Source organism: Cololabis saira, chromosome 22, assembly GCF_033807715.1.
Source record: "Cololabis saira isolate AMF1-May2022 chromosome 22, fColSai1.1, whole genome shotgun sequence".
NCBI lineage: Eukaryota > Metazoa > Chordata > Actinopteri > Beloniformes > Belonidae > Cololabis > Cololabis saira.
This window is the reverse complement of record NC_084608.1, coordinates 13,347,074-13,362,593: the sequence shown is the minus strand read 5'-3', so window position 1 is coordinate 13,362,593 and position 15,520 is coordinate 13,347,074. Positions and strand designations below refer to the sequence as shown.

The 15,520-nt window shown below is 43.0% G+C and overlaps 1 protein-coding gene across 3 annotated transcripts in view; it reads right to left on the bottom strand.

Annotated features, from left to right (window-relative positions):
• zfhx4 (zinc finger homeobox 4) overlaps positions 1-9,113 on the bottom strand; it is an 84,974-nt gene extending 75,861 nt beyond the window's left edge. For 2 of the 3 annotated variants that reach the window (XM_061713652.1, XM_061713654.1), the window contains exon 1: positions 5,011-5,394. The gene's annotated coding sequence lies outside the window, so the exon portion shown is untranslated. Of the gene's footprint in view, positions 1-5,010; positions 5,395-8,993 lie in introns of those variants that run through there. The other variant, XM_061713653.1, reaches the window with a different exon arrangement.
• Positions 9,114-15,520: the final 6,407 nt, after the last annotated feature.

Sequence of the window (15,520 nt, the reverse complement as noted above, 5' to 3'; positions counted from 1 at the left end):
CTACATGAGGTTACACCAGTCGCCCAGTTCCCGTCTCGCATCACAGACAGAGTGTGTGTCTCACATGTGACACGCAGAGACCAACACACACAGTGAAGTTGTTCCTTCCAACACATTGCTTCCACATGCATACAACCTTGTCTGTACACATACAAACACACTTACTGAGCAGACAAGGAAAGACGCCACAGCCTTTTTGAATATGCAAACACTCTCACAAGTCGGACACGTGTAAACGAACTCGCCTAATCTACGCAGCTGGACCTCTCTCTCCATATCCCTGTACTGCTCTTTTTTGTTTTGGCAGAAAAGGATACATAGCACACCCTTCCCAGCGGATGATAGGTGAGGGACAAAGGACATCAGTCAGCAAAATTAGCAAGGTCATCATGGCGACTAATAAAATTTTCCAAACTGGCCAGCAATAGTCTTGCATGAGCTAGCTGGTGAGGCGCTAGCACATAAAGGGTTTCACTGACTGCTGGCCGGTTGCCTTACACACACTCATTATTCTCTTTTCTACTGTGGTGGTACAATAGAATCACTTGTATCTCAGCCGATACCCACTGGCAGTACAAGCTCGCCGCCTGGCAATTTGCATATGTTAATATAATTAAGTGCTAATTACACTAAAAATCGCATATTCACAAGCACCCTCCCCGGGAGCTACGTACAGGCTTGATCTCGTTCCAAGTCTTTAACCCTCCTCCGCGTCTCACTCGGTGTGTGTGATAGAGAGAAATCGTGTGTTAGTGGTGGTGGTGCCCCAGGGCTGACACAGGAAGCCCCCCTCTTTGAGCCATAATGCTGAGCTAAAGCAAACTTCTTAGCTTCAACCTCATACAGGCCTCCCTGATCCAGTAGAAGCTGACACTACCCACTGTGGACTGTCAACCATCACACACACACACAGCTCTTAAATATATCTCTGCATCAACACTACAAGTTTTTAACAGTTGCATAATGCATGTTGCATAAAAGACAATTCAAGAGAAAGAGCTAAAGAAGAAGAGCCAAAAGAGGCAGTCTAAAAAAGGACAACTTAGCCCACTGGAGTCAAGTGCAATTGATCTGAGATTGCTGAGATTCTTACTCTTTTGCTTTAGCTTGGAAACCTTAAAAAAAAAAAAAAAATCTGTTTTGTTTTAAATGCAACCACGCATTGTTCACGTAAGAAAAACACCTGATACGTTTAAACCTGGACCTACAGTGAGCAGGTGACCAGAATGACAACAATTATTTGAGCCATAGATAAGTGACAATGAAAAAAAAATCTACATGATTCCCTCCAGGGAGTATGTGTGTATGGATGTGAGAGTGTGTAGGCCTGCCGTTTTGATAATGGAGGACAGGCGGTTGTGCTTTTCACATCGTAATGGCCGTGAATCGGGGAGGAAGCCAAGCGGTCGTGCTACAATTAGAGTTCTTTTGTGCCTCTTCCTCTGTCTCTTTTTCCCTCTCTTTTCCTGCTTTCAATCCCTGACACTCTACCTATCAAGGGTATGTTAAAACAGTCTACCCTGCTCTGCTGCGAAGTATGAACAGGGGCTGAATGGAGGGAAATTCACCCTGTGCGGCTGCTGGACACGCACGGACGCGTGCATGCACTACACGCACCAGATGGTACAGGAAGGAGGATTAAATAAACACACACCTATTGGCAGAGAGAGACGCCTCTGTGCGCACTGTCCTTTAATGAATGTCTATCGGGAGTCAGAGGGTCCGGGCTCATTTAGTCAGCCCTCAATGAGATGCAGCATTATGACAATGGTAATACGCTCCTCCCTTCCCCAATAATCATACGCAGGTCATTGTGTCAGAGTGATTCATTTCTATCACACACATACGCCAGATGTTATTACACATAGGCGTAAATCTCTCCAGTAGTCCGATGGGCTTCTATGCAAAAAAGCAGAGGAGATTTTTTTTCTTTTTTTCTTTATTAAATATATATGTTGTTATAGCAGTCCAGGGTGTAGTAAGCTATACTGCTCGCTGAAGCATAACGGTTGGTAATTCAGGTTTGGATGTAGCTCTGCGTGTGTCTCTTTGAGGGGGGAAGCTTTCCCTCACTAATACCTGCTTCTCGGATTACCACAGCGTCTTAAGTATTCAACCAAGTCATATTTTCCCTTTCTGCCTTTTTAGCCAAATTGGCTGTCTTTACACTGTAAAGCAGCGATATAGCCCTCCTTACTAAGGGCCTATGGGGGATCCACGCCGACGAACATTAAAATGCAGCGATAGCCTTGTTGCAAAGCTCCTCTCCATTTCTTTCTCTCTCTTTCTGCAGCAAAGGCTTCTAAATCATCCAGCCTCCTCTATTAGACGGGAGACTTATTGAGGTAGAAACCATAAAAAATGAAGAAGGGAAATTTAATCCCTGAAATATTGATTTGCACATTAATATCAGATAGGCAGAGGGCAATCTAGCCGGGTGGAAATGACACATTGTCGACCCCTAGGAGAGGCCTGAGCCAATCTTCTAGCTGCATGTGTCTTAGACCCAGGAGTTATAGGACAGACTCAGCCCCTGTCTGCCTCGCTCCCTCTCCCATCTTCTCCTCCTCCCAGTACCCTCTCATCCCTCTTGCCCCCCCTCCATCCGCACCCTTAATGAAGGCTGCAATGCTGAAAATGCAATACCTTTTAATAATCAAGAAGAATTTTCAGGCCAACAGCTTTTGTCCTTTGAGGGCTGTCTGCTCATCTTTCACACTATATGTTTTTTTTCTGTTTTTTTTTTTATCTCCCCCTTATACTGCTATGGGTAAAATGAATGTTGCAAATATCTTAACTAATAGGAAGAGACATACACACTCAGCCTTTGATTGTGCTAAGACACTCAGCGCAGAAAAACAAAAACAAGGGGCCAAAATACTACAAACACGAGGCTCCAAAATCCTCTCATTTGCAAGACATGAAGAGATTTTCTTGCTATATGGAATGAGACAATACCACCATTAACTGATGAAATGCACTGCAATTAGAAAGGATCATCTTGTTTCATAATTTCACTTTTAATTTCTTTTATCATTAGGCCTATGGTCCAGGTTGTTGTTTTTTTCTTATTTTTTTGGAAAATCTGTTAAAATACAGGCTTTTATAGACATGCAATTAAATTAAATTGTCTGACAAGACAGAGGTTCCATTAAGTCCAAAATAAAATAAAACGAAATAAATCAGAGTTTGTTTATACATCTGCAAAATTAATCTGAGATAAGTTAATATTTAGATCACAGAAAACACACATTTCTAAAATGCACTTTAGTCTCAATATATAAAAACAAATCAATATAATAATAATAACAGTAATAATAGTGATAATAATATTTGTATTAATTAAGCTTTTCAAAGAAGCAACATGGGCCCTTATGTGTCATTCTTGAAAATCCGTTATTTTGATTTTTTTTTTTCTAAAATTGCTTATATTTTCTATAAAAACCTTCAAACATTCAATAATCGATAGAGATTTAAAGAGTGTAACACACTTGGAATAACTGAACTAAAACCCTTCATTTTCGGTACATAAATACGCTCTGAGACCCGTACAAGAAAAAGCTATAAAGGGTTATAAATAGAGACAATCCTGTAAAAAGGTCGCTTATCCCACACTGACGCACCGTTCCCTTGGAGCGTATACAGTTTCCCCATACACACACACATCCAGCACACCGCTATAGTCGGGTTGGGGACTGACTGGCCCCTTGGCCCTGATGTTTTGTTTAGGTTTTTTTTCCCTCCTTCCTTCCGTGCGATCGATGTCCCCCCTGCCACTGTCGCGTCCCCATCCGAGCCAAGTCTGTCTGCCTATACCTACTATGTAAAAAATGTTTAAAAAAAAAATAAAAAACGAAATACAAATTAAAAAAAAAACTCTGACCCACTGGTCTACTCTCCGTCTTCTTTAATTTATTGGAAAACTATATTTATATATGATCTAAAGAGGTCGCAACCAGCACAGTGTATATGGGAAGAGTGACAATTACTGGAAGGAAATTATTAACGTGAATCAGCGCGGATGAGGACCGAGGATGGGGAAATGAATTTAAAAAGCTCGTGAAATGTAAGAGTGTTAATAGCAATAAGCTGGAAAAGGGAGTATGAATTGGGTGTGAAGTTGGAGATGCTTGGGAGCAGCGAGGCTCCAGCCATGAGGCGGCTGCTCTGCGGGGATCTGCGCTCTCAGCAGCCGGCGCTCGGTGCGCCTCCCGGGCCACGCACACACCCACGCCCCGCTAAACTCACACTCTCCCAGCGCGGGGTTTCAAGCTGTATGGATCTGAACAAGCAAGTGCACTTTGTTTTTCCAGCATAGATCCTTCATTAAAAGCCTTATTTTAAAGATATTCACAGTTTCCGATGAAAGGGGATGGAGCCGGGAGACTGAACACTTCGCCCGTGAATCCCTGGAAGGTGCACGACTTGTTCAAAACTGGACCTGAGCGCTGCCTTACATCCTAATTGTGAGTTCAAATGAAATCGGTGAGAAAACAACGAGTTGTTAAGTGCGAGGAAACGCAAACAAGCCGGACAGCTCGGCTGGAGAGAAGCAGGGAGCGGACATGTCCGAGAGTCCCGGAGAGACAGCCCCATATCCGCACTGCAAACCCCCGACCGCTGCTCTGCTATCACCCGATCTACCGTCCTGCGATCGTATCGGTCCACCACGCAGGATCAACAACATCCGAACCGGCTAAACTTTGCTAAAAGGCAGGTGAGAACGTGATGTGGTGCTGTAATGCCGCGGACACATGCGTAAGGACGCCTCCAATCCTGTCAGCCGCTCGTTTCACCGGAGCCAACGCGCCGGAGTTGCACTATAACATCACGATATCCGCCTTTATTCTGGACTAAAAACACTCAGCACCTGTTATCCAGGGAAGCCCAATGTCAAAGATCCACCAGCGAGATAGATAATCGATACCTGACCCCTAAATTTAACACACACACCCCAAACTACTCAATAAAAGTTAAAGGGAGAGGTGGAAAGGAAAAAAAAAAACTTACTTTCTTCCCCCTCCAAAACCGTCACCTCCGCTTCTCTCTTTGCTCTTGGGTTTATAAAACAGTCACATCCAGCGGCTTGCGTAATTAGACAACAAAAGGTGGAAAAACAGGGAAAATTACAATAATCCTCCAACTTTATAATGGGAAAATAGGGGTAAAACCACAAATGTCAAGCGCTTAGAGAGCTATCCCTTATTTTGGTTCCGGTGGCGGTGAAACGACGTTTCGACGGGCTGCCTCGCAGTTTCTCTTGTGGACGAGGGTCGGGAAACGGAGGAAAGGAAATGAAAATCCGATATGTCTTTATTCTGCTAATTATTATCGTTTTGGCCCTGTTTAAAAAAATGGCTGATTAAGTTGAGTGCGCATGTCTTTGTGTGTCTATTTCCCGATATGCACTCTGGGAATGGGTAGAGAGACAGAGAGAGAGAGAGGACGAATGAGAGAGAGAGAGAGAGAGAGAGAGAGAGAGAGAGAGAGAGAGAGAGAGAGAGAGAGAGAGAGAGAGAGAGAGAGAGAGAGGGAGGAGGGAGCTAAAGAAGGACGGAGAGGGAGGGAGAGAGAGGAGAGAAGTGTAATTAGTGAGTTGATCAACAGTCTCCACATTGCAAATGACGCGCACACGGAGCCCTGGCGGCCAAAGAGGTCTATGCGCTCAGAAAATCCTTTTGTATGCTTTCTCTCTCTGGAGCCAAATCACATGTAGAACAATAGACAACAGCTTCCTCCTCAGTAAATAGGATGCATTTAAGATTGCTGCAAGTCGTAAAAAGTACAAATGTTCTTGCATTCGAAATTTGCAAATGAACATTTCAGAGGAATGTCCGGCACAACTTTTGATTTAACAGATACATAACTGGAGTCGTCACATGCTTCTTTCCTGTGCATCATATCAGTTTGTTTTTATTGATTATGACACTACAGGTGAAGTAGTTTAAGGGAAAGAATACGCAGAATAAAACATATTTGCAGATTGCGCACACGCGTTTTTCTTTATTCACGTGCCGATTGAAGCCATTTAAAAAAGGGTGAAAGAGTTCATGTACTTAACAACTGTTAAGTCGAGTAATTATATGGAGAGAAAAAAATCAAGAATAAAAATACCAACAAGACAGAATCAAAACGACATGTCTGTCCGGTGCAACGCATCAAAACAGACCTGCATGTTGTGTAAAACACACAGCTTTAAGCCACACGCAGATGCATAGACATCATATACTCTAAAGTGAGGGTGCTTCTTGTTTTCTGAACGTGAGGATATTGTCATCGATCTGTTGATCTCTCTCTATATGCTACACATAAACATTCTAGCTTAAAAATAAAATCCACAAAGCTTCCCAGTAATCCACCACATGTTGGAAAGTCATCTCTGCCCTTTCGGGACCGCTGAGGCCCCGTGTGGGTTCAATAGAGCCAAACTGCAAAATCCAATACAGGGTCACCCAAAAATCTCCCTCTCTTCTCAGAGCACAATTCACTGGCGTTTAGTGTTCTTGCGGAGTGCCCCGGTTTTTTCGCCGTGTCCTATAGCTATATATATATATATTTTTTTTTTCTTCAATGCAAACCGTTTACTGTGTTTCCCCGGCTTTTTTCTAAAGGCTTTTGGGCCAGACTTTACACCGTCTCAATCGGGGAGAAAATCAAGAGATCTTGTTCGCCTTCATGGAAGAAAAAAAAAATCGAAGCTGGGGGTGAATTGAACTGCATGAGCCGGGGCTTGGGATGTGATGATAAGGCTGCTGCTGGCAAGTGAAGTACTAGGTCGACTTTGCAGCCGCATTGACTGCATGGACTGTGCTCATACCAACTGGATCCTTAAGAAGCCAAGAGATCCGAGCCCGACCCGACCCGAGGCTGTTTATTCTGGGTTTAGAGAGGTCTCTCACAAAGAGGTGGGTGGGTCGAGGTGATGAACAGAGGCGTCACTTTCCACCCGGATTCCAGGCTCTTCCTGCAGCCGCTGCTGCTGCAGCTGCCTGCCTGTCCTCCAGGGGGGTTTTCCAGCCTGCCTGCCCGGGGAGGCTGCGCTCCTACACGGCTGGGAGAGGCGGCTCGACCCGCTGAAAGGACCGGCGAGCAGCGCGCACCCTCCAAGCTGCGTGGGATGGACCTATTTCTCATTTCCACTTTTATACACCCGAAAGGAGGACTTTTATAAAAAAATAAACCAGGGTGAACCCCCACCCCACCCCCCTCCAATTCTTTTTACTTGCGTTTCCATTTCTATGAGAGGATACTTATTTACGACTTTCTAGTGATTAAACTGCTGCGCGCCTTGCTGACATTTTCGGCGGAGTTGCGTTTGTTATTTTATTTGTTTTCCCCGAGAAATGAGAAAGTGCAAATCGGATTTAGAGACCTGATATAGGCTGCCGCTTATCTTAACCTCCTGCGTTTTGTAAATCCCCCCGGTCCCCACCTCCCTCTCCCTGCAGACGATGCTCTTTCTCCGGAGGACCGCCCGACAATAGACCGCGTTAACTAATATTTTGCCCCATTTCCATATCAGCAGCATCCTCGATTAATTATAGATTTCTATCTACAAACTCCAGTCGAGCATCTCTCTCTGTGTGTGTGTGTGTATGTGTGTGTATGTGTGCGCGTGTGTGAGTATGCATGTGCGTGCGTGTATGTGTGTGTGTGTGTTTGAGTGAGGGCTTGTGTGTGTGTGTGTGTGTGTGTGTGTGTGTGTGTGTTCGCACATGTGCGTGTTTTTTTGCCTGTTAAAAGAAAATAAACGTAGAGACGATTCTCCTTGCGTCACCAGAAAAGTCCGACCAGAATGACTGGAAATAAACTCTTTTAATTATAAAAAATAAATTGTACTCGTTTTAGTGTGTTTCCTGATGCCTTCGTCGATACATAAAAGGTAGTCGTGAACACTTCTAGTGATCTTCTGTCACTTCAGCAGATCGATAACTTTGAATCGTCCGGACATATTACCATATTGGCTTGTGACACACAGAGGTATGCCAGGGGAAGGGACTATTGTTGATCCGTCAATATATTTCTTTGAGGACAGACTGGGGATTCTATATAATCCCCTTGATTGTTAATTGTTTTAAACAATTTAGTCGCAGTTTTTTGTCTGTCCAGTGCAAACGCGGCTGGAGCTTTCTTTGCCTGCTGGATGTGCGTCAGACTCTGGTCTTGTTTGTCAACGCTCCGGCGCCCTCGTGGGGTTACAAGGCTGACCCCCCTGCCTCATCGGGACACACACAAAAGCACGCAAAAGCCCACAGCTCTGACCCGCAACCCGCCACACTGACCCACTGGCCAAGTCTCGTGCAGCAAACACATGCAAAACAAAGCTTTGGAAAGGCCCATAAAAACAGACAATAAGGAGTCAAGTGCAACTCTTTGAACGCATGACACTAACGTGAGACTCCAGCACAGCCTGCGGGCTCTCCAGCCAAACTGAACAAAAACATTTAAATCACATTATTTCAAAATGTGTGCATTGATCCAAACTGGGCTTTGACTAAAATAATTACAAAAAAACCGACACCAAAATACATTTAAAAACGCTTAAGAGTCGTCACCTGTGTAAGGATGAAACTTTACAACCGCAAAACCGGTGAATTATGAAATAAATCTAAACAACAAAAATGTAATAAAAAAATCGAAATAAACGTGTCGGAAAAGATTATTTTAGCTTAAATACCGTCGAGACTTGTCACAGAAATAAAGGTGAAAAATGGTTCTTAAACAGTAAAAGAGGAAAATGTTGAAAAAAAAGCCAGACAGAAACAAAAAGTTTTTTTTTTTAGTTACTCACAAACGTTCAACATAAACTCTCTCGACATGTTCAGCTTGAGCCCTACAGCCATCCAGGAGCGGTCCATAAATATGCAATCGTTATAAAAACGCCAAATTTACCTTCTCTTACCTTTATTAAAATAAAAAAAAAATCCCCCAAAAGCACAAACTAGAATAAGCCAGTAAAAAGGAAGAGACAGAAAAATGTAGACGCTTGGTACCTTTGGTATAAAGCATTCCGTTTTCCTTCTTTTCTGTCTTTCTCTTGCTCAGTAGCGATCCGATAATAGCATATGGAAAGTGTTTTCAAAATGCCCAGATTTGGCACATTGTCATTGAAAAGAGAGGAGCGCAGTGATGCGGTGCTACAACAGGGGAAATGAGTTGCGGATTGGACGCAGCCCGCCTCGGTGCGGACTTATCCCACTTTAATTTAATATTCCGCAATCACACACACTAGTGATGGCATATAATTCAAGGAGAAATTCAGAGGGAAGGAAATGCTTTTGTGTGTATGTGTTTTTTTACACCACTTTATTTGATTAAGGAGAGAGGCAGCACAATATTGTCTTTTTTATCTGCTTCCCCTTCTCTTCTTCTTTACTCCCCCCTTCCCAAGTTAGATCTTTTTTTTCTTCTTTTAAACATGAACCAGTGGATTTTTTCTTTGTTTGTATTTAGGTATTTATTTACAAATCAACCAGCCCGACCTCTCTCCTCATCGGTGTCATACTGGAATCTTTCCTAACATAAAATCGAGACCCATAAACGCTTGTTTGTAAAACACTGAACCCAAAATCAATGTATTGGGTCATTTCAATCGATTATATAAACGAAAATCCATACGCAACATGAGACCGGTATCAGCCCACTCTTCCGCTCCCTTTTAAAGAGAGGGAGAGACAGAGAGGGGGAAAAAAAGAAAAGCAGAGAGGAGAAAAAATGGAAAGCTTGTAACGCCTGAGCTAAAAACAAAGACTGTCAAAGCAGCCCTTGTTTCAGTCCAAGATCATACGTTCCTCCGCATTTTCAGATCGAGGACTCAAAAACGGACACACCTTATACCAAGCAGTCTGTTTTAATTGGATTCCGTCCCTGGGATCCCCAATGTGGCTCTTTTTTGTTCTATTGATTTGGATTTTGCTGCTTTTATACTGTGCCACCGGTGATACAAGCGAAACCTTTGTGCAGACACATGTCCACTAATTGGAATAATTCTAGGTTAATTACATCAAAGTGAAATTAAACAATTCCTTATTCTGCCCGGGGGTGACCCCCGTGCGTGGCCTTTTAGGAGTCTTGAGCCCCAATTTTGAGACTTTAGATGTCAAAGTGCTTCCAGATGCGCAGTGATAGCGCAGGTCCTGATGACAACAATTAGAAGCAATGCCCTAATCAAAACGGGGGCCACACGGGATTAGACTGCATTTCAAGGGTCAAGGGGAGCCGTTTTAGCCCAGTCACCAACCCAGACCCCCTCCCACCACCCTACTCATCCAAAGATCGCATTTCAACGTCACACACAACCAAAGATCTGGAGGCAACTGTAATCACATATGCAAATTCACACCCTCCTGCAGCAGCATGCACGACAGCCGGCGTGCATGCACCGTCAAAATGAGCTGTTGCATAAACTGTGCATTAATATGCAACATGATATTGAGGTGGGGGGGATAGGAAACGGGGGAGTCGGGGTAAAAGAAGGTGGTGCCAATCATGTCACATTTACATGCGAGCACAGCTGCTGGGGTTCTCGAGCCCAGGCAGGGGAGAGCTGGGGTGCAGCAGGGCAGGGACTGGGGACTGGGGGGGTTGAGATCCTGAGGCAGCAGAGGGAGGACGGGGTGAAAGAGGCGAGGGCGCAGGGCGGTGCGCCCTGCGCCCTCGCCTCTTTCACCCCGTCCTCCCTCCCCAAGGAGGCAGGAGGAGAAGAAAAAAGACAGGGGGAGAGAGGGGTGACTTGGCAAGACTTCGTTGCGCTCATTTCGGGTCGCTCACGAGAGGAAATCAAACACTATAAGTGAACGCACCCTCTCAGAAACCCAGGCACCCCTCCCTCCCCGTGTACATCCCTCTCACGCAGCACACTCTTCCAGCTCCAGCAGCGCTGCTGTTTCTATTCAGCCTCACCTCGCCCTGCTGCCCTCCTCCTACTTGGCCCCCTTGGTCCTCCGATCCTTTTCATTGTTGGACCCTACTTAATAGACACGCGTCTAGCGAGTGTCTCCAATATATGGGCCAAAGGAAGCAGGAAAAGGAAAAAGAAAAAAAAAACAATACCTCCAAAAACGGCACCACACATCTACACGGCTAAGACCCGTTTCTGACCAAATTTCTATTGATTATTGCTCAGATCCACATGAAACGATAAAACTGTAAAGCTGCAGTGAATGGAAACAATAGTCACCATTTGTTCTGTTTAAGAATAATAATGATAATAATGTTTAATTGACTACTTTTAGACTAGAGATTGAAATGAGTGGATTGTGGACTGATTTCCAAATAAAATTTAACTGCTTATTGTTGAAATCTACTGCTGAAATTCTTACAATAAAAACAAATTACAGACAATACAAAAAAACAACAGTAATAATAATAATAATAATAATAATAATAATAATAATAACAATAACAATAATAATAATAATAATAATAATTATTATTATTATTAACTACTATAAATATAACACTAATAAAAAATATCTCAAGAAAGGCCTGATTCTTAATGGCCTAATAAAAGTGAGACCTCTGCACTATACTGTATGTCTTTACATGGCTTATTAAAGTGCTTTCTTCATGACAACCCAGCGGCTTCAACATGTCAATTTAGTGGTCCAAGAGGTCCTTTTAGATCTCCAGCAGCCCCCACTCTCCCTCTCTTGGGGACTGTCACCCCTCCACCTTTCCAGCCCATCATCCATCCATCCATACCCCCGCTCCCCGGCCCCACACCCCCGCCTTCCCTCTGACGCTCAGTGGGCCATCTCTACATAGCAAATAACCCAGTCAGCACAGAGAAGTCAGTTCCATAGGAAGAGACTGACATCTCGAAGGCAAAGAAAAAAAACAAAAAAACAAAAAAAAACATTAAAAAGTCTCATCCTATGATTATTGATCAGAAATTAATACAATACTGGATATATCAGTGTTGTCTGACTGTGATAGTACCAGAGATTAATTAAGGGGATGTTTTAATAACTTCAATTTGTAACTATCAATGATTAAGAATTTAAAATAGAAATCTTGAAATAGATTCAGCTCCACTGGCTTGATTAAAAATATTTTCTAACATGTGAACATTTGTTTCACTCCTCCCTATTTGTGTTGCAGCACGTTATAAAGCCGACAGTACCCACTGAACATTGTTGTCAGTTGTGAGCTTGTATAGTCAGTCTGGCTGGACGGCATCATCTAACAAGCCAAACAAGTCAACCAGAGGCATAATGACCAATGCTTAAATGCGCACGGATTAGAGGATGCGGCCCAAACAAATTGGCAACGCCTGAAGGGAAATGCAGAATACAGAAAGAGAAGCAGAAAAGCGGAGAGAGGCGTCATTTTTTTGAGGTGTGCAGTGACCCTGAAAGATGCCTGTTGGCTTCGTCGCTGCATTTGAAGAGTCCGTACGAGGGCTCTTCTACCACCTCTCCAAGTGACCGTCATTAAACCCGATGGCCTGAGTTCAAGCAGCCATTTCTGCAAACACCTACCACACCTAAGTGTCAGTGAGTGAAAGGCTGTCCTCCCAAGTCTAGCTCCTGCTCTCTAGGTGATCCTAACCTCTGACCTTTGTGTGTTCAGGGCCAAAAGAAAGAGGATTCAGAGAGGAGCACAGCTTTACATGTTATTACGATAGCAAATATAACAGCAGAGTTTATCATTCTTTTAATGAGACAATACAAATGTCATGAGAAAAAATGTGCAATTAGAAATGGAAACATGTGGATTCATTTTTAATTTCCATAATTAAATTATGCCCGTTGTAAATCAATTAACAACTGAAATTGATTAAACATTTTAATGAGTCAATATGAAAACTTTTTACCTCAACCTAATACATGCAAACTCCTGCCACCATGAAAATAGATAACAGATGATAACAGACGATAACAGATGATAACAGATGATACGAAGACTGAATTTATTCATCGTAAATCAGTGCATTTAATAAAGTCAATCCTGTAGAACAAAGTTAACCTCAATGAAACAACAAAGCAAACAGGATCATGCTGAAATGGTGCAAGCAAACGTCCAACACACATACAAATATACACCAACACACAAACACTACCTCTGTTATGTTTTCAATTTGGGTTGAAATGTAGACATTTTCCCTCGGTTGCATAACTGCCATGCGTATTGCTCCTCCCTTCAATTAAATGCTATTTCTCCAAAACAAAATGTCAGAATCATTCCACACAGGGTAGTTCAACAGTGATTTGTTCTGAAAGCTATGTGTCTTTCTCTGAGATGGTGTGTGCGTTTGTATGTGTGTTTGTGTGTGTATGTCCTGACCTCAATTGTAAGTATAAAGGGTTCAGAATGAGATGAAAAAAAAGGTGCCTAAAAATGAATTTAATTCACATTTAGGCCAGCTAAGCAAGAAAATAAGCTAAGAAATAACGTTGATTTAAAAACATGTGTGTGTGTGTGTGTGTATATATATATATATATATATATATATATATATATATATATATATACATACACACACACACACACACACATACAGTACGTGTGTGTGTGTGTGCATGTGTGTGTGTTTGTGTGTTTGTGTGTGTGTAAAAGACTGCTGGGGGTTTGTCACCCTTACCTGCAAAATTAAAATTCCAAAATGAAAACAACAAATAAATTATTTATTTTCACAAAATATATTGATTTTTGATGACGTGTCCGACCCAGTGAACCAAAATACTTTATCGTCCATCAATATTAAAATTTTGGAAAATAAGGAAAATAATTCAGTGAAATCTAAAATATTCTTTTCAGTCTGTTTTGCTAAATATTGATTTTTTTTTACTAGCAGTGTCATTTTTAAGACTTGTATCAATATTAAAAGCAGACAAAATCGAAATTAATCAACAAAAAAAAGAGAACACCTTCATTAATGATAGCTGTACACTGGGAAATTGCATACTTTTGATTTAACTTTTAAAATTTTGTGAAGCGATTAAAATAGTGGGCTGCAGCTGTTTGTCCTGCGCCGTTTATTCACCAGCCCTCGGATACGCCGTTCAAGTCCGCCGGCTCAGAGAGACTCCAAGATGGCCGCACACCTGTCATGGAGGTGGATTGTCCTGATTATACATGGAGATCACCTCGAGGCCTCCGCTAACTATGAGGAGCAACGACACCTCAAGTTGCCGGTTCAAAAGCTTGTTGTTTTAAAACCACTGACTGTCCCCTCGGTGAGGAAGGATAAACCCTTGCTGTGTATATCCTTCCTCTCTATCCTTCTCTCCCTCACACACAAACACAATCCCACACACACACACACACACACACACATACACACACTTCCTTTTTCTTTCCCTCCATTGCGTTCTCTCTCTGTGTCTCTCACATCAGAAGCGCTGAAATGCACCCCAGGGCCAAATCGCACAGAACAACCCCTCTGAGCCAGAGAAAAAAGCTGGAATCCGTTTGCCCTGATATTTCACCAGCACCAGCCAGGAGCGAGGGGAGAGGGAAAGACAGAGGGAGAGAGGAGAGAAAGGGAGAGTGAGAGAGGGGGAAAGAGACTGGGGCAGAGAAAAAGGGATACATGGGAAAACGGCAGACCAGGGCTACATTTATTGGGGGTGCAAGTGCCGTGCTGTAGGCTGTGGGACGGTCGGGAGAGTGCAAGGTGTTGCTGCTAGGTGTGGTTGGCTTTGCAGAGAGGGAAGAGTATGCATAGATAAATGGTGAAGGAAAAAAAGAGGGAGAGATGGAAGGATTGGTCATGCGCAAGGTAAGAGTGAGGCTTTGTTTGATTGTATGTGGTGGTGATGGGGGTGAGGTGGGGATTGGAAGGAGGGGGCTGAAGCTGTCGTCTGTGGGGTTATTATTATTGCAGGCAATCTTTGTGTGTGTGTATCTGTGTGTGCCTGTGTATATGTGTCTACGAGAGAGGAGCAGAGATGAGGAGATATGAAATTCAGCTGCGGGGCCATTATTTTTTTTCTGATGCATGCCATGTGGCAAAAATAAGATTTGAGGTCATTCACTTTTAGACGATCTCTGATTTTGCAAGGTTCATTGGCATATTCAACAAGAAAAATGGTAATGTGGGCACCAGCGTTGACGAGTGTGTTTAGGCCTCTTATTGATCTATTGGTTCCAATGGGAGAACTGCGCTCAAATACAGTATGTGACACTGGGTACGCGCACACACACACACGCACCACACACAAATATACAAGTAGGCCTTACTGATTAACATCTCTTCCACTATTTCAGAATTGAATAAGAAAAACTGACTACCTCAAAATGAGAACAGATAAGAAAAGGAGGAAAAATATAAAAGAATGTGTGGTTCAAATGAAAGAGAGATCAGCAGGATGGAGAGGGAGAGAGTGGTTCTTTTCTTTTTTTTTTGCCATTTCACCCAGTTTAATGGGAGGACAGTTAATGGGCCTTTTTTATCGGGCACAGGCATCAATCAAGAGGTGTCAGGCGGCCGCTGAATCTGGGCTGTGGTCCTCTTCACAGATGACTGATTAGCAAGCCAAAATCACCAGATCCATCTTCCAACGGTCACTTTTAT